General features: G+C 44.2%; 1 long non-coding RNA gene across 1 annotated transcript; it reads right to left on the bottom strand.

The window, feature by feature from the left end:
• Positions 1 to 283: 283 nt before the first annotated feature.
• On the bottom strand, positions 284 to 24,870 carry LOC142018699 (uncharacterized). The gene is made up of 2 exons (XR_012646888.1): positions 24,521 to 24,870; positions 284 to 689 (listed from the first exon to the last, which is right to left on the bottom strand). It is a non-coding gene; the product is annotated as an uncharacterized LOC142018699 (long non-coding RNA).
• Positions 24,871 to 25,069: the final 199 nt, after the last annotated feature.

The following is a 25,069-nucleotide window of genomic DNA, read 5'->3' as shown; positions in this document are numbered from 1 at the left end:
TTTTGACCATGGTGCTTCTAATCTTAATCCATAATTGCTCTGTGCAGTAACAGAAATCCCAGGAAAGGCAGACGTTTTCAATCTAGAGGTGAATTCTTCTCAGGGAGGCTATGCTGGTGCACAGTAGACTACCATAATAGAATATACTCCAGAACGTTTCCAAAACTTTCTCTCTGTCTTCTGTTAACATTACGTTCTCAGGGGCTTCCTGGGAGGTAGGGAATGCTGAACCCTTGATTTCTTCTACTCTGACTAAATGCTACTAACCAGGAGGGCAAAGAGGTATTTTTGTATTGATTTTAATAAAGTCCCATTAAAATAATGTGGGATAGCTTTCAAATATATATCATACCACATAAGAAAACTGTGACTAAGGCTTTATGCATACTAGAACTTTTTTCAGCAAAATATTTTGGTCAAGTGTGTGGAAAAAATATTATCTGATGAAAGAGCTTCTACGAATCCCATACACTTGTGCTAGACATTGTGATTGCCTGTAACTTTAGAAGGTGCTTTCATATTAGGACAAATGAGAAAGCAAGCAAGAAAACAAGCAAAACTTTTTCAAGTGATATCCCTGTAGGTGCTCCACTCTGGGTGTCAGTGCATTCTCATGCTGGCGCAGCCCCTCATTCCTTCTCTACTATCATCCGTAGCAGACGGGGTCTCAGTAGCTGCCCTCTTTTCACCTACAAAACCAAACAAAAACTTTATTATTTCAACCCTTCCTTGTCTGTACCAGACCTCTTGCACCTTCTTCTCCCCTTTAAAAAAAAAAAAAAAAGTTGCGCCGATCTCCTCTGGCTTTAGGGCCTAGCTGCTCTCCTGCCCAACCAGTCTCCCTTTACCATTCCTGGAGCCTGTGGATTCAAGAAATGTCATGTGACACCTGCAAAGATGCCATGCCCATCTCAGACAGACATTCTTCCTGTATCAGATGCCTTGATGAAAGACATATATTGCAAAAGAATTCTCATTGCAGCAATCTTAAGGCCAGAGCAAGGCATGATAGAGAATTGTGCCTCAAAATGATTTTACTGGAAAAGTCGATCCACTCTTTGGGGGAGGACTCCTCTGGCCATCAGAAAACTGTATCTCAAGGCAAGGCTCAAAATTCCTCCTCTGTGAGCCTCCTCTACACCAAAGTGGAACTCTCACAAGAGAGCCACCCCAGCAAAATCTCTGCCTGTGATGGTGTCTGCCAGGGTTAGCTCTGGTGACAAACTGGGTACTTTTGGCACAGGTGCAACATCGGCACTAAGACCTACAAAAGGGCACAGTCCAAGCCACAGCACCAACATGCTGCTACAGCATCACTAACACTGTCAAAGGAGTTGGCACTGAGATCATATTGTACCAACATGCCACCTCCATTGGCATGGGCAACTGCAGCAGCAACATGAAGTCACACTCAGCACTGAGTGCTAGCAACAAGTTGCCACCAAGACATACCACACCAAAACACTTCTTGGCACTGACCCAGTTCTTATAACAGAAGGACATCAAAGTCCACTTTGTGCCTCAATCCCCTCTGCTCAGCACTGAGCAGTTATGTCCAACAAGACCTAGCCACCCACTCTCTCCCTTACTGTCATTTATCCAGATTGACACAGATGTGGGCAGGCAGGAAAGCAGATTCTTATCACAACATTTGTTGCCCATGCTGGTACCCTTCCCATTCAAAACCTCAACATCAAGTTTCCATGCAACAATGGTATGGGCATCCATGGTCAATCCCCTTCCTCCGTACCCTGTCCAGTGGCCACCATGAGGCCCATGGGCCTCCTACAAACATGAGCCATCAGTACCATCCACCCCGATGAGGAGAGCAACACAGTCCCCACCACCTCAAACCCCAGCCACTGCATCCAAAATGCAGGAGGATGAAGAAGCCATAGACAATGAAGACTCTCAGCAACGAGAGACCAATTATGGATCCCCACAATATAATTTGTCATCCTCGCCCAATGAAGCCATGATTCTGGATACATTGACCCCAAATGATGACCTGAAGCAGTTACAAAACCTGTTGAAGAGGGTTGCTACAGTTTAGGAGACTAACCCCCAAGAGGTCTAAGAGAAGCAACACAAGCTCTTGAGAATCCTCCAACCTTCCACCAGCAGAAAATAGCTCTTCCTTTGAACAAGGCCATAATGGAACCAGAGGCGGCAATATGGCAAATGTTGATGACAGCTCCTCCCATAAATGAATGAGCTTTTTAGTCACCCAGAATGGAGCACCCATGGGGACATCACGCATAGAACAAGAGGAAGTTACTTACCTTGTGCAGTAACAAGAGTCCTTCAAGGTGTGTGTTCCTGTGGGTGCTCCACTACCCTCCCTCCTTCCTTCTTACTTTGAGTTCTGTTCTGGGACTCCCTGGTAGAGGAGGAACAGAGGGCCCACCCCTCATATGTAGTCAGTGGGCACCAACAGCAGCATGAGGTCTGTACTGCCTGTAATGAAAAATCTCCAGCATGAGGACATACTGACACCCAGAGTGAGCACCCATTGGGGGACACATCTGAAAGAGCCCTTCTTATTGGACAAGGTGAGTAACTTCCTCTTACGCATAGTAAAATTATATTTACTGTACTTTAATGTGTTCTTCCTGCTGTTACTGAAATTATTTGCTCACAAATAACCATTTTCTCCCTTCCAGTTTTTTTTCTGCCTTAGCATGAGGCTATAGTGAAATCATAATGTGTTGTGCATGACATGTAGTCTATCACTAGAGGAGTTAGTGCTATTGTGTGTGACACATTCAGTACTGTAGCTTCAATGCAAAATCAATATGCAAAATGGAAAAACTATAGCTTAATTTAGAGATGGGTTCAGATAGATTTCTACTGCATTAATAGCCCAAAAGCAATTAAACTAGGCCAACAATAGCCCAGGCTGCTTACTGAAAAAAAGTTTCCTTAACACAGTGATCTATACATCAAATAACAAATGAAAGTTTTCAATAAATTCCTAGTACAAATTATATGTCTTGTAAAAATCAAATCTATCTATCCTTAATCCTACCACTTTAGAAAGAGCAGAGATTTTAATAAACTAAAGCATTACAAAAAAGCTGGAGATGGAAGTCTCAGTTTGATATCCATCAAAAGGAAGATCATGTTGTCATTAAATATTAGAATATTAAAAGTAAAGCAGAGTTTACAAATTTCAAAAAATATTGAACAGAATCAAAATGGGACTAAACATATTTGAACCAGCTGCGCTCTTAATAACTTGAAATATTTGGGTATTTGACTTGACTCAAAACACAAACCTTTAAGGGTGGGGAAAAGGAAAATGAGTCGGACTGAACTTCTTCCATCCTACTTAAGTATGTATTCTTTTGTGTTCTTCTCCCACATCAGAATCTGACTGTGCCAATAATGAAGTTGCTCCGGCTTTAAGGAAATGTTTCCCATAGAGATCTGAGACAGTAAAACAAACTTAGACCATCACAAAAATTATTTGAATAAAGACTGCTTCGAAGAATTACATTTTTGTATCTCCAAATGAAGCCCTAAAAGTAACTTGAAAGCAGTTACCTGTACACACGAGCTCCCTTTTAGAAAAAGTATAGCTGCCTTGTGCAGCATGTATCAGTTAATTTAGGCCTAACATCTGCTCACAGCTTGTCATTCCTCTGGTGACATCAATTCTTGCTTCCAAAGAACAATCTAAATGCCAGAAGTCTTCACTGGCGTGTCACTCAGACTACCTAAACATTCATCTTGTGACAATAATAGCAATCGCCAGACCTCAGTATCAGAGCCTTTACCACTTCTGCTTTCTCCTTTCTTTATGGCCTATTCGCCATCTGATTCTGATTCCAAAACAAGAAGTTGTTTGCAGTAGGTTGAGCCCTGGCAACAGCAAGAATTCCCCACACCCTAAATTAGAACTACCAAGGATGACGCGAGCAAACAGTTTACCAGTGACGCTTAGGAGGGAGATTCCGCAGTAGTTGTTGCAGTCGCTTCTGTCTCCTTTGTTCTTATACAACGTTACAATGTTAGCATCGCGCATATCCTGTGGAACCTCACCCTCTTTCCAGCACAGGCACAGTAGCTCATGTAGGGGTTCCAGGAGTGTGTCCGCGGCACACTTGGTTACCTCTGGTGGTATACCATCCTGGCCAGGGGCCTTTCCTGCTGCAATGCTGTTGATGGCTCTCTTCAGTTCATCCACAGTCAGTTCTGGATCCAGTTCCTCCATTTCTGGTAGGAGCTCGACAGCATCGAGGGCTGCGTCAACCACAACGTTCTCGCGTGAGTACAGCTCGGAGTAGTGCTCAACCCAGCGCTCCATCTGTTTGGCTTTGTCAGCGATGACTTCACCAGATTTGGATTTCAGAGGTGCCATCTTGTTCTGGGTGGGTCCTAATGCCTTCTTCATACCCTCGTACATTCCTCTGAGATTACCAAAGTCAGCACAGGTCTGGATGCTGCTGCATAGCTGGAGCCAGTGGTTGTTGGCACAGCGCCTGGCTGTCTGCCGTACTGTTCTTCTGGCTGCTCTAAGTGCTTGCTGGGTCCTCTGGCTCGGTGAGCGTTTGTACTCCAGGAGTGCAGCGCACTTCTTTTCAATGACTGGAATCATCTTATTGGAGTTAGCTTCGAACCAGTCGTTCGTGTTTCTAGCTCTTCTTCCAAACACCGACAAGGCCATGTTGTAAACTGTATCTCTTAGATGTTGCCATTTGGATGTCACATCGGCGCCCCCAGGGCCACCGCGCAGATTTCCCTGGAGGGTCTCTCTGAACTTTTCAGCTTTCTCCGAGTTTGCCGTCTTTCTGGCGTCAATGCGGGGCCTTCCAGCACGTTTAGAGCAGTACAGCTTCTTGGGTGTCAGCTTGAGGTTGGAGCAAACTAGCGAGTGATCTGTATCACAGTCAGCACTATGATAGCTGCATGTCAGAAGGACGTTTTTGAGGTTATTACGCCTAGTGATGACCACATCTAGTTGATGCCAGTGCTTTGAGCGTGGGTGTCTCCACGACACTCTGTGCTGTGGCTTCATTTGGAAGAATGTGTTTGTGATGCACAGATTGTGGTACGTGCACAGTTCAAGGAGATGCTGTCCATTGTCATTCATTTTCCCCACACCGAAGTGTCCTAAGCAGGAAGACCATGAGGCCCAATCAGCTCCAACTCTTGCATTGAAGTCACCCAAGATGTACAGTTGTTCACGAGCAGGTATTTGCGCTGCAGCAGCACTAAGCACATCATAGAACTTGTCTTTTACTTCTGGTGTGGCGTACAGGATTGGAGCATAAGCGCTGATCAGGTGGATGGGACCGGCGTCATCCTTGGCAGACTCCAGAAGATTGCTGAGAGGGTGTACCCCAAATCGCAGTGTGGATTCCGCGCAGAGAGGTCTACCGTTGACATGGTCTTCTCTCTAAGGCAGCTGCAAGAGAAGTGCAGGGAGCAGAGGAAGCCACTCTACATAGCCTTCATCGACGTGACCAAGGCCTTTGACTTCGTCAGCAGGGATGGTCTGTTCAAACTGCTCCACAAGATAGGCTGTCCTCCACGGTTACTCAAGATGATCCAGTCGTTCCACGAAGACGTGAGAGGAACCATCCAATATGACGGCGCATTATCGGTTGCTTTCAGAATCAGGAGCGGCGTCAAACAAGGATGCGTGCTTGCTCCGACATTGTTCGGGATCTTCTTCGCACTCCTCCTGAAGCATGCCTTTGGATCTTCAACAGAGGGCATCTTGCTGCACACAAGAGAGTGTGGAATAACAGCAAGCTGTACACTCACACCAAAATGCAAGTCTACAGAGCCTGCATCCTCAGCACCCTCCTTTATGGCAGCGAGACTTGGACCCTGTATGCCCACCCGGAAAAGAGGCTGAACGTCTTCCACTTGCGCTGCCTCAGGCGCATCCTTGGAATATCATGGAAGGACAGAGTGACCAACACCGCCGTCCTCGAGCAAGCTGGAAACCCAACCATGCACACCCTCCTCAGGCAGCGTCGGCTCCGCTGGCTTGGCCACGTCCACAGGATGAATGATGGAAGGATTCCAAAAGACATTGTGTATGGTGAGCTAGCGTCTGGCAAAAGACCTCCCGAATGCCCCCAGTTGCGCTACAAAGATGTCTGCAAGAGAGACCTCAGAGAGGTAGACATTGAGCTGGACAATTGGGAAGAACTAGCAGACGACCGCAGCAGATGGAGGCAGGGGTTACACAAGGGCCTTCAGAAGGGCAAGATGAGGATCAGACAGCTAGCAGAGGAGAAGCGAGCACACAGAAAGCACACTAAGGACTTGCCATACACCCACCGCATCTGCAAGAGATGCAGCAAGGACTGTCACTCTCGTGTGGGTCTTCATAGTCACAGTAGACGCTGTAAATGAAGTCCTCAAATTGAAACTATAAAGGGCGCAATCCATAGTCTATGCAGACTGAAGGATGCCTACTACTACTAAATTAGAACTATCTCACCCAAACAGCTAGAGCCTGGAGCTCTTTAACTACCATTACAAAGAAGCAGAAGCTCTATGCCCCATTCTCACCTCTTCAGTACACACCCTTCACTTCTGTTGAATGAAACAAGCCACTGCTACTTGCTCCACTGAAATAATAATGGGAAGCAAAGAATAAATGCAGACTTCAGTACAGCACTTTTGGGAAGTTAAAGGGAAAACATCAAGTTAGTTATCAGAGAGGTAGTCATGTTAGTCTGTAGCCTCGAGAACAACAAAAAGTCTTGTGGCACCTTATAGACTAATATATTTTGGAACACAAGCTTTCGTGGGCAAAGACCTGCATCATCAGATGCATGAGTTGGGGGGGGCGTTTCAGAGGAGTGGGGTCCCAGTAAGAGGGAGGGCCAGAGCTGACAAGGTATATTCAGCAAGGTGGAAATGGTCCAGTATCAACAGTACTTACCAAAAGAGTTAAAAACAAGTCAGATCAGATGGGGGATGTGAGCCATTGTTAGACGCTGATGGACTCCAAGCTATTAGGAACATTATCCCTGATGAGACCAAGGCACAAATGGTGACAGAGCTTTGTGACTTTGTCCTCACCCACAACTATTTCAGATTTGAGGACAATTTATACCTTCAAATCAGTGGCACTGCTATGGGCACCTGCATGGCCCCACAGAATGCCAACATTTTTATGGCTGACCAGGAACAACACTTTCTCTGTTCTCCTCCACTTGTGCGCCTCCTCTACCTGTGCTATATTGATGACATCATCATCTGGACCCATGGAAAGGAGGCTCTTGAAGAGTTCCACTGTGATTTCAACAGTTTCCACCCCACCATCAACCTTAGCCTGGACCAGTCCACACAAGAGATCCACTTCCTGGACATTACTGTGCAGATGAGCGATGGTCACATAAATACCACCCTATACCAAAAACCCACGGACTGCTATGCTTATCTACATGCCTGCAGCTTCCATCCAGGGCACACTACATGATCCATTGTATACAGCCAGGCACAAAGGTACAACCGTATTTGTGCTGATCCATCAGAGAGAGACAAAAATCTACCAGACCTTTACCAAGCTTTCCTCAAATTACAATACCCACCTAAGGAAGTGAGGAAACAGATTGACAAAGCTGGATGGGTACCCAGAAGCCACCTGCTACAAAACAGGCCTTGCAAGGAGAACAAGAGAACACCACTGGCCATCATATAAAGCCACCATCTAAGGCCTCTAAGGTGCATTATCAGTGATCCACAACACATCCTGGACAATGATCCTTCACTCTCACAGACCTTGGGAGGCAAGCCTGTCCTCGCCTACAGTCTGCCAATCTTAAACAAATTCTCACCAGCAACTATAGATCACAATACAGGAACTCTAAACCTGGAACCAATCCCTGCAACAAACCTCACTGCCAACTCTGCTCACATATCTACACCAGCTATATCATCACAGGACCTAACATCAATGACATCAACATCAGGGGCTCCTTTACCTGCACATCTACTAATATAAAATATGCCATCATGTGCAAGCAATGCCCCACTGGTATTTACATTGGCCAAACTGGACAGTCTCTACGTAAAAGAATAAATGGACATAAATCAGACATCAGGAATGGTGATGTACAAAAGCCTGTAGGAGAACACTTCGATCTCCCTGGACACTCAATAACAGATTTAAAGGAGCAGTCCTAAAACAATGAAATTTCAAAAATCAAATGGAGAGAGAAATCTCTGAGCTGCAATTTATTTGCAAATTTGACTCCATCAACCAAGGACTGGCCGCTTTCAAAAGCAGCTTCTCTGCCCTGGGTGTTACCATTTCCGCATTAGACTCTGACAATGGGCCACATATCCCCCTCTGATTTGACTTGTTTTTTCCTCTTTTGATGCATACTACTGATAATGGACCATTTCCACCTTGACTGAATAAACCTTGTCAGCTCTGGCCCTCCCTTTTACTGGGACCCCACTCTTTAAATATCCCTCTAACTCCCGCCCCCCTCCCCCCCCCGCAGCTGATGAAGTGGGTCTTTGCCCATGAAAGCTTATGCTCCAAAATATGTTAGTCTATAAGGTGCCACAGGACTTCTTGTTGTTCTTGATGGGAGACCAGCACTCTACCGTACACAGGCAGCTTACTGAATCTCCAAAGAGCCCGGTACATTGCCCTGGAGCTGCACACAGGCTTAGGAGTCACACTGCTCGGCGTGCTGCAGGATCTGAGCCTTGATGTGTGCATGCTGCTCACAAAACCTTAATAAAAGTTGTGCTGCTAGGGGTCATCTGTGTAAAGTAGCTGCAGCATGGGCCTCAGTGAAAGACTGAGCCCATTATCCTACCATGAATCCATGGAGTTGATGTGCTGGAAAGAGCTTTGAGAAAGGCTATGATTTCAACACTGGAACAGGGAGGTGCATACAAGGGGCAAAAGGCTGCTGCCCCCCGCCCCCTACTCAGTCACACCCTAGTCTGAGCTCACAGTACAGGGGTCCAGGGACGCAACTACTGAGCCCACCCCTGCAAGATGGTGAGCACCTTCTGCTCATTTTAAAGTCAGTGAAATTTGAGTGCACTCGGCATCGGACAAAACAAAAACAGCAGCAAAACAAGGACACTGGACTTCAGAAAGAGATTTCAGCCAACTCAGAGAAGAAATAGGCAAAGTTCCATGGAAACACCAATCAGGAAGAAATGGGCCAAGGAGGATCACAGCTGGAGTATTATATCCCCATGAGGGTTTGCACTGATCATTGATTGTCATGATGAAAGTAACTGTAGAAAGCAAACAAGAAGTTTTATGGACAAATTGTAAAATGGGCAAGGGATGCTATAGCACAGGATTCAGGCATCCACAACAGCCAAGGAGTATAGCAACACAGGATTCAGGCTCACCAACTGGCAAGGGGAAGTACTGCCATCTGAGAGAGATGTGGGAGGTACACCACGGACCAGGGACTTAGCAGCAGCAGAGAAGTCTGTTGTTGTATTGGCAGAGATTCCACCACATCACCCCAACTGCAGCTCAGGGAGATCCAGAGTCGGACAATAGTGACTCCTGTGGGCTGCTTCCTAAGTGATCACACAATCATACCTGCCTCCACTGGTCATCAGTGATGTCTGCAAGGTAATGTAGTAGTCCCAGCAACTATTTACCTTTGGATGCATTGGCAGTCTGAGAATCTGTCTCCACATGGTCAAGGTTTCTCACTGCAGCCAGCCCTCATGAAGGACTGGAGGCATCCAGCCAGCCCTCCATGTCTTGGTGGAGGGAGGTAGTCCCCCAGCCTGAGCATGACTGCATTTAACCCATCCAGTGGCTAGGCCCCAACTTAACAGAAGGGCCTGTCTCTTATACTTCCTTTTCCTGTGGAGGCTTCACCCTTCTGCTTCTGGCATGGTAGCAGAGGCTTTTCTGATTTCTGCCACTAAAGGGCATCAGGCCCTTCCACAGTGTCACTCTGTGGAAGGCCAACCCCTTTACTATACTTAGGGACTCAATATGAAGGGCTAGGGATTTGGAGGGAAGCCTGGGTACATCAGTAAAATTCAAATGATAACAGTGAAGTCAGCACACCTTTGGCTTTACTGGTATCAAAAGTGTGCACTGAAACAAAGGTCAAGCCCGTCTTTCAGTGATTTCAGTGTCTTGTACAACATAGTTATAGCACTGTACATGGAAAGGCACTGAATCCTGCGAGGCTGCAGACATTTTGGGAATTAGCAATAATTTTTCTGTTTTATGTAGTTTATTACTTTGCCCAACTGAACTACTCAAAAATGACTTTTGAACACCATTCTGACAAACAAAAGACTGCCTTTTAAAAAAAGAGAAATTCTCCCACTGCTTCTGCCATTGAGTAAAACTAAAATCCCTTGACTGCCAAATCAGTGGTAGCAGTAGCAAAGGCACATCAGTTTAGAATATAAGGTCAGGAAAATGACCAAAAATGTGAATCTGTTTCATGCTATTTAATCAGCTTGAGAGAAGCAAAGATGATGGAGCAGTGGGATTTGTTTTGGTTTGGATTTTTACATCTTCCCAAATCAATTTCTGCACTGTGCGCCAACATTTGTCTCTTCCATTTGTCTCTGTAGTTGCTTTCATCTGCTGTATGGTGCTGAGATCAACTGTTCTCTCTCAACTAAGGAAGGTTTCTTTTGAGTGCCTTCTGTTTCCTCACACCAGTTGGTGTCCACCTGATGATGGCATGTGGGAGGGTGTGTTAGCATCCAGAGTACATGTCCCAAATATAGCAGAACTCTCTATCCAGTCTAATTGAAAGACTGGGACTACAACTACTGTTTTTGGTTCTCTGTGTCTTAAATATTGAGTCTGTTCTGGTCTGGATATGGTCTGAAGAAGTGGGTCTGTCCCACGAAAGCTCACCTAATAAACTATTTTGCTAGTCTTTAAAGTGCTACTTGACTGCTTTTTGTTTTGCGACTACATCAGAATGCCAGATAAACCTGAGAATGGGAAAATGAGATGCTGCAGTGCCATCTAGTGGCCAAAAGAGAGATCACCCGCTTTTAGCCCTGGAGTCCTGTTTTTTTGGGAGAAACAATTAGGGGATGTTGCCCGGTCAGGCTTGGGGAGGTGTTTTTCCCCGTCCAGGTCAGTGAGGGGACGCTTCACATCACTGCAATCATCTATGGGAAATCAGTCTCAACAATCATACTAATCCCAGGCCTTGGGTCTGTACTCAGGCCCAGCAGTCGGACCAGCCCAGGCCTTAACGAATAGCAGGCAACCGTAGCCCAGGGGCTCAGGTCAGCAGTCAGGCTGAGCACACAGTCAGAGGAGCCAACGCCCTCACTCAGGGTGGGGCAGCAAACAGTTATGTAGGCACTCTGAGTCCAGACAGAAAACTAGATACCTTCCGAATAATGTTTTGGTAGATCACCACTCTCACAGCCATATGTTAGCACTAACATGAAACAAAGTACATCTGATTTCTGCTATTCAGGACTGCCATAGACTGAATACAAAGAAGTCATGTATTAGAAATACTAAACTAGTATCCCATGATAGAATTCTGGATTCATTCAGGCCAGTAAAGGCTTCCATCATCTTCTGCCAGGGCGGTAACTAGGGTAGGGCAGTGGGTAGAGGCCCAAGGTGCAAAGCCAGTAGGCAATGCAGGATCAGGCCAAATAGCCTCATCCAGAGCAGAGGGTGCTCAGTCCTCTTTCCCCTTCGAGGATAGGGACCTAGCATCAGCAGCCAGAGCCTGGGGTACTCAGTGGGCCCCTGTAAGACTGGGATCCCGCAAAATTGGGCTCAGTGACCCCAGCCAGAGCGGGTGCTCCCTGGTGTGCTTGATCATGGTGGCAGCAGGTGGGCAGAGTACTGAGTACTGCTAGCTGCCTCACCATGGGCCTGAGCAGAGGCATGGCCAAGGGCTAGGTTTCCATCAGATCCTGCATGCTCCCAGCACCTAGGCTGGGCTCCAGTCTCAAATGGCAGAGCTTAGGCTATGCAACTGTAAGCCTGGCAGCCACAGAAATTAAACAGGGTACCCAAATGGAGCAAGAGGTAGTTCCATTCCATCTAGGGAGCTCCTCAGGGAGTGTATTATTTGTAGGCAGACGCCAGCTCCAGGGGGCATCGCCAGCTGTCACCAAGCTTCTTTCACAGATGCAAAAGTGAATCTGGGGCAGAGGCAATGGATTCTCCCTAAAAGTGGGGAGCCAAAGATTCCTGCCACTTCCAGGGCCCTATCCTTCCCCTTCCCACTAAGGCCCTATCTCTGGCAAAGAAAGAGCTGGAGGAGGCAGGAGTGGAATACAATCCAGTTCTGGCCAGAGAATTTGTCAGGAAAAGAGGGGGGCAGAGTGTCAAGAAGGTATTACTTGTGAAAGACTAAACCAATTCAGTGTAATTTTTATTGCGGCCTAGCAATCATTTATATAAATGATTGCAATAAGCTTAAAGTTCTTTAAGATATATATATGGAACTCAACCACTCGAATGTAAGTTCCATTTATGAGTGTGAATCAGGATATAATATGTCAGGGATTCTCAATACTGCCCATGTCTTCTATTATCAAAGGAAATAAACTAGAAGAAGAGAGGGTCAAGACAGTAAGAGGCAGTTCCCCCATTTTAGGGGTGAGGAGACGGGAGAGTGGAGACTCCATCTCAGCAGCCATAGAAAGGCATGCATTTCTGGGTGCATTCAAGGTTGTTTGTTTATTTTGTTTTTCGTAACTTGAAATTCTCTCACCTACTTTGGCAGAGAAATAGGGGAGAGGCAATGTCAAAAGACAGATTAAATACATGGTTTTGGTTTTTTTTAAAGCCTCATGATTTTTGGCCCCAGTCTCACTTGATTTTTGATTTCCTGAGGTTGGCAGTACTGCAGTAGGTCAGTAAGCTACTGCTAATTCACCGAAAGGAACCGTGAATATTAGTTCAACTCAAACTGTAGCAGTAGTTACTGGTGGTTACTATGCTCTCTCTTAAATAATGGTTGTTTAACAGAATGCACCCCAGATGGCTATCTGGTACCCACCACAGAGCAGCAGAGACATCTGTGTTTGGGTCAGCTGGGATAGAAGACAGGCATGTGATGAAAGACACCTGACAAATGTAATTTACTTTGAAACTATTTTATTTAACATTAAAGACAATGGGTCAAATTGTCCTTATTGTAACACCATCACCCTTAATTCCAACAAGGATTCATTGGGTCTTGTAACTTACTGTAAGGCTACAGAATTCAATTTTTTTTAGATCAGCATAAAGAACAATGCTACATTTTTGCTCTAGAAGATTGTTTTTAATTTTTTAAATTAAATTTGGAGAATCAGAAGGTTTGAGTTTAGTTTAAGAGCAAAACACTTCTCTAAGGAGCAAAAATATTAAAATGCATTTTGAGCTGAAATGGGATACTATGCATTGAAGATGAAGGTTCCATCATTTTGCTTCCTTCATATATACAAACCTCAGTAAGGACTGATGGGAGCTCTGGCAGAAGCTCAAGTGGAGACTCTGTTACTATGGTGAAAGTAGTTTAACTGCGTACAGCAACCTAGCTGACTACCAGTTGAGAACTTGAGCCACTGCCTCACCACTGGCCAGTGAGGCGGTGAGTTGAGGTGAGGCCACAGCAACAGCAACAGCAAATAGCTCAGGAAAGATGACCACGTCCTTTATGGGAACATTTTCATTTTTAAATGAGCAAAAGTGAGAATTTGGTTCAAATGGAATGGGGAAGATAAAACAACAGAAAATGATGAAGAGGCTTGGATGAAAGTAAACCCTATTCTTAAGGGTGAAATCCTGGAGGTTGTAATACCTCAGTGATACAGCAGAAACATGTCATTTCCAATCCATGAATGTTGGAAGGCAGGTGTGATACAACTAGATACCATAGTTTTATGTGAGTAGAAATCAAGGTGGCTTTTTTCTTTTGTTTTCCCTAGATTTAACCATACAAATTGTGATCTCAGTAACATAAATATGAGTCCAGATTAACTCCACTGAAGCCAACTCTACTGTTATTACACCACCAGGGAAATGTTAGTTGGACTTTTTTTTTTTTGCTCACAATCTGTTTCTGCATGGGACAGAATTTTGAGTTTTACTGTGTTGAGCAGTCTGTGCTAACTTGCCTCGGGTATCATATTTCCACTGGCTCATCTGTTCTGATGCAAGTACAGACTCCCCCATCCTTCCATTTAACAGCAAACCTCCATGCACACCTCATTTGTGCTTCATAAAAATATATCATAGTGTTTCCAAACTCACCCACCTGCTACAGCAGAGAGAGGTGGCGGATGGAGTGGGGAAGAGATGAGGTTCCACACTGAATTTTGGGTCTTACAATGTGGCCATAATTCTTTTTAATAGTGCTTATAGTCTCTCCTGGGGCTGTTGTAGTAAATACATTTTCCTCTTAGAAAATTATCATGGGAATCTTTTAAATATTGATCTTGTTATACAGATTGAATCTCTCTAATTTGGAACTCTCCTGTCAGGCAAACTCCAAATAATCTGGAATGATTTTAGTTAACTGAATGACCACTTATCATGGGTGTGGCCAAGTTTCCCATGATTCCATAAAGGTTTTTACAGCCACCAGTCCTGGCTCTCGGTGTTTTGTAGCTGTACTTTTCTTTTAAATGTATCCTAAGAGCACAGTGACCAGTGGAAGTGTTGGTAACATGCTAGAACATATCGCCTCCTGTCATTTGGCAAATTCTCCTGTCCAGTACTGGTCGGGTCCCAAGGTGCCGGACAAGAGAAGTTTAATCTGTACCATACATAACTCAATTTTGATAGATTTACTGTTTTGTGTTGTTTTGTTTTGTAACTGGCTGGTACCATCTTTGAATATTTGATTTGGCTTGTGTCAACTAGATTTGAACATTCAGTGTAAAATTAAAACAAGTATTAAAGTGTGTATATATATGATGAAAGGTCATAAAATATTCTGCTCACAGGCTGCTTTTTAATTTAAAGTTAGAAATGGCACATAAACCCCAGGGTTAATGAGGATTTTTATCTGCAAATCAATCTTCTCAGTTTAAATATAATACTTCTCTTTCTTTTTGTAAAATGAGGGCTACGTTTACTGGATCTGAAACTTCATTTTCAGTAAATTATTTCACCCCAATGCACATATGAGGAAAAATGCAATAAATATGAGCACCTGCAGAAAGTTAGAGCAAATTAAGTCATTCTGTTGGCTTATCTGAAGGAGGTTTTAATATATCAACAATTTGATAACTAGCCTTCAATTATTGCTTACTCAGTTTACAGTGCAAAATCTAGAAAATGATAAAAAAGAACCAATTTGCAAACTTAAAATCAATTGCCTGTAAATAAAATGTTCAGACTTCAAGGGGCCTGCTCCTGAACAGGAGACTTCTCAGGAAACAGTTTATTTCCACTTTAAGGCACCTTTACATTGCTGGAATGGTGTAGAGGCACCTTAGTGTGAGGGCTGTCCATTGACCCCACTCTCAGTCCTCAGGGATGCATGGAGGTGGGGAGGTGTTGGAATGTAGCCTGAGTACAGTGAATTGTATTGCATTACTTTACAGCTTTTTGATGATAACCAGGACCCATGGATAGGGGGTGGGAACAATGGAAAGCAGGGCATGAGCTGGAGTAACCCTAAGGATGCTTTAACTAACTTCAAAGACGTGGTCAGCCATTTAGTGAGTAAGTAATATAGAGCCATCTTATGCCACTTGAAGGTTGCTTAAGGGTATGTCTACATAGCATAATTATTTCAAAATAACTATCCTGGCATCTACACAGCGCAACTGCTATTTCAAAATTATTTTGAAATAGTGGTTGGCTTATTTAGAAATTGGTAAACCTTGTTGCTTCCCCTTGTGCATGTGCCTTGTCAGGGCAGGGTGCCTCGCATGCTCTTACGATCCCAGGAGCTATGCCTGCAGGAGCCTAGTGCTCCTGGTAGGTTTTACTAAGCAGGAAAGTCAAGGGGGAAGGAGCCAGACTAAGCATGTGCACCAATCCTCCAGAATTGGGGATCTGGCTCAGGACTAAGAACCCTGACCTAGAAAAAGCACTTCTTTATGGAAACAGCAACAAAGAATTCCTTCTCAAATACGTGTGACAGCATTCCAGAGTCACTTATAATGACTTTTATGAATGCCAGTGGTGAAAGCAGAAATGAAGCTCCTGACATGAAGATGGAAGTCCTGAGTGCCAAGATCAGGACCAGAATTGGGTTCTGCAATGTACATACCATGTATGAAACAGGTAAGCTAGTGCAGATCACAAATTAAATGAGACACTACAAGCTACATATCCTTGGTATCAGTGAGAGCAGATGGACTGAATCAAGAAGAATGAAGACTAGTACTAGTGAAACAGTCCTTTTTTCTGGAAGGGATGATGACCAACACCATGAGGGAATAGTTATCATCCTGAAGAAAGGAAAGGAACTGAGAATGGAAACCAATCAACAGTAGAGTAATGAGAGCCAGAATGAAAGGTAGACAGGTAAGCATCACATTAATCCAGAGCTATGCCCCAACTAATCCAAGTGAAGAAGAAAAGAAAGATTCTGTGAACAGCTTCAAGCTGAAATAAGAACAGAATTACATCATGATCTTACAATAGTCATGGGGGACTTGAATGCTAAAGTTGGGAATGATAATATGCACAATGACAGAACCATGGGGGAAAATGGGTGTGGTACCATGAACAAGAATGGCAAGAGGATAGTGGAACTCTGTACTTTACGCTTTTTCCTCACTGCAAAATTCACAAGCTGACATGGCACTCACCAAATGGTAGGTATAGTAATCAGATCGACCACCTGATGATCAGTAAAGCATGGAGACACTTGTTACTAGATGTCAACAGGAAAAGAGGGGCTGATGTTGGCAGTGACAGCACTCATAAAGCCTAAGCTAAGAAGTACTGGTCACAAGGTACTCATGCAGAAATGCTTTGATGTAGAGAAGCTACAAGACCCCAAAATTAAGATTGCTTTTGTCCTTCAGGTGAAAAACAGGTTTTAAGCCTTACAAGATCTTGAAGAAGAAACTCACAACACAGAAGAAATTAATAAGAAATGGAAACAAATTACAAAAACATATGTAAAGAGCAGTGAGGACTGCCTAGGTTTCAAACAAAAACAGAAGAAAAAAGCATGGATCATGCCAGACACTTGGAAGGCAATTGGTTATAGAAGTTCCTTAAAGAAGAAACTTACAGATGCCAAATCAGGAAGACTGAAAGAAAGATACGAGCAGCAATACAAAGAAGCAGACTGGCATGTCAAGAAACTGGTGAGAGCTGATAAGAGAGCTTATATAGAAGAACTAGCAGCACAAGCTGAAGAAGCAGCTACTCAAAGAGAGCAAGAAAAGATTTTTAAAATCACCAAGCTTGTTTGCGGTAAGTATCATGCCAGTAGAAGTGTCTCTTTCATGGACAAAACAAGGAAATCTTATTACAATAGAGAGGGAACAAGAGGCTCTTTGGGTAGAACACTATCAGGAAGTTCTAAACAGGCCACCACCAGAAGAAGAAGAAGCAGTCAATATTCTAGAAGTGGAAACAGACCTTGACATACATACTGCGTCATCAAAAATGGAAGAAATCAGCATGGCAGTAAGATTTTTAAAGACTGGTAAACCTCCAGGATATGACAACCTCAGTGCTGACTTGTTCAAGGCAGACCCAAAACTTGCAGCCACTATTTACCAACCACTCTTTAGAGCAATATGGGAAGGGAAGCAGGTGACAGGACTGGATGAAGGAATTATTGTTAAGATACCCAAGAAAGGAGCACTCAATGACTAACAACTGGCATGGCATTACTCTCCTGTCAGTGCCAAGCAAGATCAGAGGAGCTCAGGCGCTGCTGAAAAATCACTGAGCAAGGAACAAACTGGCTTTTGCAAAAGAAGGGTGCGTGTAGATCAAACTTTTGTACTGCGTAAGATCATTCAGCAATGCATTGAGCAGCAGAAGCCATTATCAACCTTACTGAATTTGAAAAAGCCTTCAAAAGCATTCACAGGGATAGTCTTTGGTGTCTTTTGAGAGCATATGGAATACCACAGCAAGTAGTACAGCTCATCAAGAGCTTTTATAACAATTTCACATGCAATGTGGGAAACAATGATCTGCACTTCAACATTAAGACTGGAGTAAGGCAGGGATGCTTTCTGTCTCCAATGCTTTTTAACTTAAACATAGATTGGGTTATGCAGCATACAACAGAAAGTGAGCCAAGAGACATCAGGTGATCTGTCTTCTCCACACTAGCGGACCTTGATTTTACTGATGACCTCGTATTGCTCTCCCATACGCCTCATCATATGTGACTCTGCACCTTTGGAAACAGATAAGACTAAGAGTTAGCCAGAAGAAAACAGAAGTCATGACCCTGAATGTTGATGCACCAGCATCAGTCAAGATCGATGGCCACAATCTACCAGACACAGAGACTTCTACATACTTGAGTAGTATCATCAGACAAGATGAAGGTGTCAAAGTGATATTCAGAGCAGACTCAGTAAAGCCAGAAATGTCTTCATGAGTCTGAATACTGTAGGGAAGTCATCACAGTACAGCATCCACACCAAACTGAAGTATTACCAGAGCTGTTTTATCAACATTATTATATGGATCAGAATGCTGGCAGAGGACAGAGTATGACCTCAGTAAATTGTCAGCCTTTCACACCAGAAGCCTTGGGCAGATCTGCCATATTTTTTGGCCAAGAATAATTTCAAATCAGGACCTACTTGCACGGTGCAAGCAAGTTGACATGGTCACCATCATTGTGAAAAGACATTGGAGATGAACTGGACATGTGCTCAGGAAAGATGGAGGCTCCATCACAAACACTGCTGTGCACTGGACTCCTGAAGGGAAGTGGAAATTAGGGTGACCCAAGACAACATGGTGCCAGACTGCTGAAGTAGAAATGAAGAGCATGAATCACACATGGGGGACTACTGAGAAGCTTGCTAGTGAGAGAACTGAAGGTTTGCTGCCCTACCTGTCAGTAGGCATAAAGGGCAATGATGATGATACCTCATTGCACAAGGAATAGCACCTATTTCAAAATAGGAAATAAGACAGTGAATAGATCTTGTTTTCAAATAGGCTCTATTTGTATAGATGCTGTATTTCGAAATAGCTAAGTGCTGTTTTGAAAGGCATTTTGTACATAGCAGCATCATTTCAAAATAAGCTATTCTGAAATAGCTTTTCCAGAATAGCTTATTTCAAAAGAAGGGTGCTGTGTAGACATACCCTAAGTCAGCTCACAGGCCCTTTTTTCCTATTTGACCAATGTTAGAATGGATGGAATTGAAACTAGGCTCGAATTCCATGTCTTCATGGGCATTGACATTTAGAACTACACTCTGTCAGAAGTACAAATATATTAAGGCCATAGTTTAGTACTGTCTACACATCACATGTATCATACTTAGGGCCTTACCAAATTCATGGTCAATTTGGTCAGTTTCAGTCATATGAAATTAATATTTTTTAAAATCCTGATTTCAGCAATTTAAATCAGGAAAGATTCCAGAAGACTAGAAAAGGGCAAACATAGTGCCCATCTATAAAAAGGGAAAAAACAACAACCCAGGAAACCCCAGGAAACTACAGACCAGTCAGTTTAATTTCTGTGTTGTGAAAGATAACGGAGCAAATAATTAAGGAATTTATCTGCAAACATCTGGATGAAAATAAGGTGATAAGTAACAGCCAGCATGGATTTGTAAAGAACAAATCATGCCAGGCCAATTGGATAGCTTTTCTTTTTTTGACAGGATAACAAGTCTTGTGGACAAAGGAGAGGCGGTGGATGTGGTATACCTAGACTTTAGTAAGGCATTTGACATGGTCTTGCATGATCTTCTTATCAATAAACTATTCAATACAACTTGGATGGGACCACTCTAAGGTGAGTGCATAACTGGCTGGATAACCATTCTCAGAGAGTAGTTATTAATGGTTCACAGTCATGCTGGAAGGGCAAAACAGGTGGGGTTCCGCAGGGATCTATTTTGGGACCAGTTCTATTCAGTATCTTCATCAACAATTTAGATATTTGCATAGGGAGTATGCTTATTAAGTTTGCAGATTATACCAAGCTGAGTGGGGTTGCAACTGCTTTGAAGGACAGGCTCATAATTCAGAACGATCTGGACAAACTGGAGAAATGGTCTGAGGTAAACAGGATGAAGTTTAATAAGGACAAATGCAAAGTACTCCACTTAGGAAGAAACAATCAGCTTCATACATATAGAATGGGAAGCGAGTGTCTAGGAAGGAGTAATGTGGAAAGGGACTTAGGGCTCATAGTGGACAACAAGCTAAATATGAGCCAATAGTGTGATGCTGTTGCCAAACAAGCAAAAATGATTCTGGGATGTATTAACAGGAGTGTTATGAGCAAGACACGAGAAGTCATTCTGCTCTACTCAACACTCATTAGGTCTCAATTGGAGTATTGTGTCCAGTTCTGGGTACCACATTTCAGGAAAGATGTGGAAAAACTGGAAAAGGTCCAGAGAAGAGCAACAAGAATGATTAAAGGTCTAGAGAACATGAGCTATGAGGGAAGACTAAAAGATCTGGGCTAGTTTAGTTTAGAAAAGAGAAGATTTAGAGGAGACATGATAGTGGTTTTCAAGTACCTCAAAGAGGGTGTCAAAGTTTGACTCAGACTCACAATTTATCAGACCACTCTGTTTCATTAGCAAAGCCGCTCTGCTAATACATTTAGAAGTGAGCCCCTCGAGTGGGGCTTGTGTCTCTTAATTTATACAGTTTTTTGGAGAACAAGTTACAGAGAAGTTACAGACAAAAGAAGAAAAAGATTTTAGTCACCACCCTTCGAGATCCCTGAGACCAGTCACGTATCTTCAATTACCTGCCACCCTTAACAATCTCCTTTAACAGCTTCCAGTTAACTTAACTAATTGCCCTTTACACCTTCCATTCTGATGCCTGCTTCTTAGACGTGCTGGCTCCATCTTAATTGCTTCTCCATTCAAAAGCTAACTGTCCCTACGTGTGCTCCCTCAGATACTTTGTAACATGTTTTGGCATGCCCTCTCATATACAATGTATCCAGCATGTCCCCTTATACAACGTTATACTTATACAATGTTATACTTCCACAAGGGTTACAAGAAGGAGGGAGAATATTTGTTCTCCTTGGCATCTGAGGTGAGGATGAGGAGCAATAGGCTTAAACTGCAGCAAGGGAGGTTTAGATTAGACATTAGGAAAAAATTCCTAACTGTCAGTGGTTAAACATTGGAATAAGTTACCTAAGGAGGTTGTGGAATCTCCATTGCTGGAGATATTTAAGAGCAGGTTAGATAGACACCTATCAGGTATGATCTAGATGGTGTTTGGTCCTGCCAAGAGGGCAGGGAACTGGACTCGGTAACCTCTTGAGGTCCCTTACAGTTCTAGTGTTCTATAATTCCATGACATCTGAAATTTCACAGTTTTGTAACTGTGGGAATCTTGACCGCAAAAAGCTCACAGGGGTTGGTTACCAGGTTAAGGAAGGGGGGCACTGCAGTATTGCTTTCCTTCCTTCTGTGCTATTGTTGGTAGTGGCCCTGCCTTCAGAGTGGCTGCTGACTGGGATCCCAACTCTGAAGGCAGAGCTGCCACTAGCCACAGAGCATAAGTAAGGATGGCTTAGTATGGTATTGCCATCCTTACTTTTGCGGTGCTGCCTGCAAAGGTGGGTTCTCAAGCCAGTAGCTGCTAGTCTCTGGTCACCCAGCACTGAAGTAAGTGCAGAAGTAAGTACCACAAGCATCCTTAAATAACCTGATAATAGCCCTGTAATTCCCTTTTGAGACAGAACCCCACACTTTGAGAAATGCTCTTCTCCTCCATGAAACCTATATAATAAAAAAAAATAATAATAAAAGCACACAAGACCAGATTTCATAGTCCATTACACGGCTCATGGCTGTGAATTTGGTGTAGCGCCTTAACCATACTGGAATATATCGTACCTATTAAAATTCTATAATGTACATATTGTTATACTGTAAAAACTTTTATCCAGTTGTACCCTTTTTAGAGAAAAGATCTCCTTGTACATCCACACCTGCTATGACCTGGTTGGCATCCCCACCCTGGCCAATCAAGAGATCCTATTTGACCAAGGAGAACGTTTCTTCAGCAGCATTCCTGGCTCAAGTTCCTACCTAGGATATCTGTTGAGAAGCTACGTGGTCATCAGTGTACACTTTTGCCAGGCACTACACCCTCATCTGCCAGGCCAGAGAGGACACAGCATTTGGCAGGTCTGTGCTGCAGTTTTATCATTCCTGAACTCCTACGCAGCTCCAAAAGGATACTGCTGGGAGCCATCTGCTGTGGAATGGACATAAGCAGACACTTAAGGAAAGACAGTTACTTGTTCTGTAACTGGTGTTCTTCCAGATGTGTTGCTCATATCCATTCCACCCTCCTTCCCCACTGTCAGAGTTTCTAGCAGGAAGGAGGGTGGAATGGATATGAGCAACACATATAACAGATAACACACCTTGGAGGTGCCACTTCAGGCACTGCTAGAGGTGCCTCCCCTATGGGTACTGCCAGGGAGAAAATTTCTAGCACCAGAGCATGTGGCCAGCACTGATATTCCCACTAATCTTTTTTAGATGTGTGGATTTTTTCCATCCATATGCAGAATAATTTTTATGTACACTGAGGTATGTGCAAATTGTACCACCAAAAGAAACACGCAATCTAGCTGTGGGCACTCTGCTAATCAACTGGGAAGTATCTGAATGTCTCCTAAGCTCAAATGTGCAAATTACAGGAAACACTCGCCAGCATGCACATCTTTTGTGGAATGGAAATGAGCAATACATTTTGAAGAATACCATGTTCTGTTTATAACTGTCTTTTTCTCAGGTATTTGCGTATCAGGACAGGTCTCTGTGTTCAATGGAAGTAAAGGATAGGCTAAGTGTACCCAAATAATAACTGAGAGGGTGCCGACACTCTCTTGGTATCATTATTTCTTGGGAACAAACTACTTTCTTGTCCATTCAAATAGACCAAATCTCCAAAATAGCTTAGTTTTGCACACTTTGGCAGTGCAGATAACATAGGTACCCATTAGCCTCCCTCTGTGATCTACCATGTCTTTCATAATGACTGAATGTTCTGTTTATATTCATGTGCATCATACAAGTGGTAAGGCAGATAATTGGATACATGTGCCATTGAGGATACCAACCCAATTCTGGAAGTCTACTGACTGAAACATTCCTCCCCCCACCCCCCAGGTACTGCCTATCTCACAAATTCATCACTACAGCATCTACAGTTGATTTGCCAACACTGAACAGATTAGCCAGAGGTCTGTCAATCTTGGGTAGCCAAATTTCAGAGAACAGCAGCATCCTTTTTGTAGACTAGTATGACCCTCTCCTCCTAATTCCCTGATGTTGAAAGGCTGCAGGGAGTTCTTCACATAATTCCAGGAATGTGGCCTTGATAACGCGAAAGTTCTTTAAAGTTTTGGCTTCATCAATAACGTTCCATGGCAGGAGCAGGAAGTCAAGATCATGCAGTGCTCTGACCTTGCCACAACTTCTTTACAAAGCTTAATCCTTTCCCACCTCATCTCACCTCATCTCTGCCCTTCCCAAACAGCTTGCTGCAGCTCATTGCTGTCTGGGACTACAGAGCACAGATTAACATGGCTACCTCTCTGTTACTATTCAACAGGGAAGGCGCCACATTTAGCTGTTTGGAATGGAGATCCATCAACTACATGAAAAAACTTGCTCAGATCTAGAAATGGTTTATTTTGTTGGAGTACGGACTAACACAGCTACCTCTCTGGGACTACAGTTGCCATCTATGTGCCAGCAAGTATCAGAGGGGTAGCTGTGTTAGCCATCCATGTGCCAGCTACTCCTCCAGATCCCTTACCCCTCACACTTGCTGGCCCAACTGCCCCAGGAACTGGACTCTAAATATATGCAGTGTGGATAGATTTTGCTCAATCCCTGGCATAGTGAAGACATACCCTGAGAAACAGGGCAAACAGCCTCTATGGCTTCACTACTATGTTTAGCATGCTACTGCGCATGAAAGTACAAATGGGATAGCAGTCTCACTCCTGATTTGTAACAAACTTAATTTTAAAAGGCCTTCAAGCTAGGTTCCATTCCAAACTGAAGAATTTCGGTTTGCTCCATTTTGGCCAAACTTAGTTCATTTTACTCTAAAGAGTGATAAAACCTGATAAGAGATTTGTTAGCCTAGTCATCCAACATAGCTCAGGGTGTCTACGGACTCCAAGGAAGTTACTTTGTTTACTGATCCCACGGTCACTGAAGGAGGTGGACGGGGAGGTGAAAATTTGATGAGCGGAAAAATGATGGAGGCAAAGGAAGCGTCTTAGAGTTGGGAAAAATGAGCAACACTGGCAGCTGACAGCCGCTCCCCGTCATCCCCACGGCCTGGCTTCTGCCTGAGCGCAGGACCAGAATGAGCACAGCACACAGATTTGTTGGGATTACTTTAAAACAGTGAAAGGTTTTATACCCGGTACAAAGAATAACATCCCAGCAGCTGCTCACCGCTTGTGCATCCTTCCCCTCGGCAGCGGGCTCGTGCCTTGCGGCCCCAGGCTCAGCTCACAGCCGCCGAGGGGGGCGGGAGGAGGCGGATGACGTACGTTGTTGACATTCAGCTGAATCAAGAACGGAGGAAGCAACTGCTGGAGAGAGAGTCGCCCCAGCCCTCGCGACGCAACATGGCTGCCCGGCTCAGGGAGGCGGCACCGCCACTGGCTGCCACGAAAGAAGCACTCGGTCCGTCTCCTTTCTCGCTCGTCTCCGCCTCATTCACCCCGTCGAACGCCTCGTCCTGTCCCCTATCCTCCCGCGGTGACTCCTTCCTCTCACGTCCATCATCCTCCCTCCCCAAAACCGCTCCCTCCCGTCCTTCCTCCATGCTCTTCCCTCTCATTCGTCGTCGGCCCCTCTGTGCACAACCAATCAGACAGCGCAGCCGATTGGGGTGGGCGTAGCCTCGGCCGCCTACTGCTAGATCGAGGCTACCTCCTCCCTTCCCCCACCCTCGGCTGTCCCT

The sequence above is a fragment of the Carettochelys insculpta genome, chromosome 10, assembly GCF_033958435.1.
Source record: "Carettochelys insculpta isolate YL-2023 chromosome 10, ASM3395843v1, whole genome shotgun sequence".
In the NCBI taxonomy this organism is placed as follows: domain Eukaryota; kingdom Metazoa; phylum Chordata; order Testudines; family Carettochelyidae; genus Carettochelys; species Carettochelys insculpta.
Note: the sequence above shows the minus strand (reverse complement) of the source record. Positions and strands in the feature narration are given on the sequence as shown.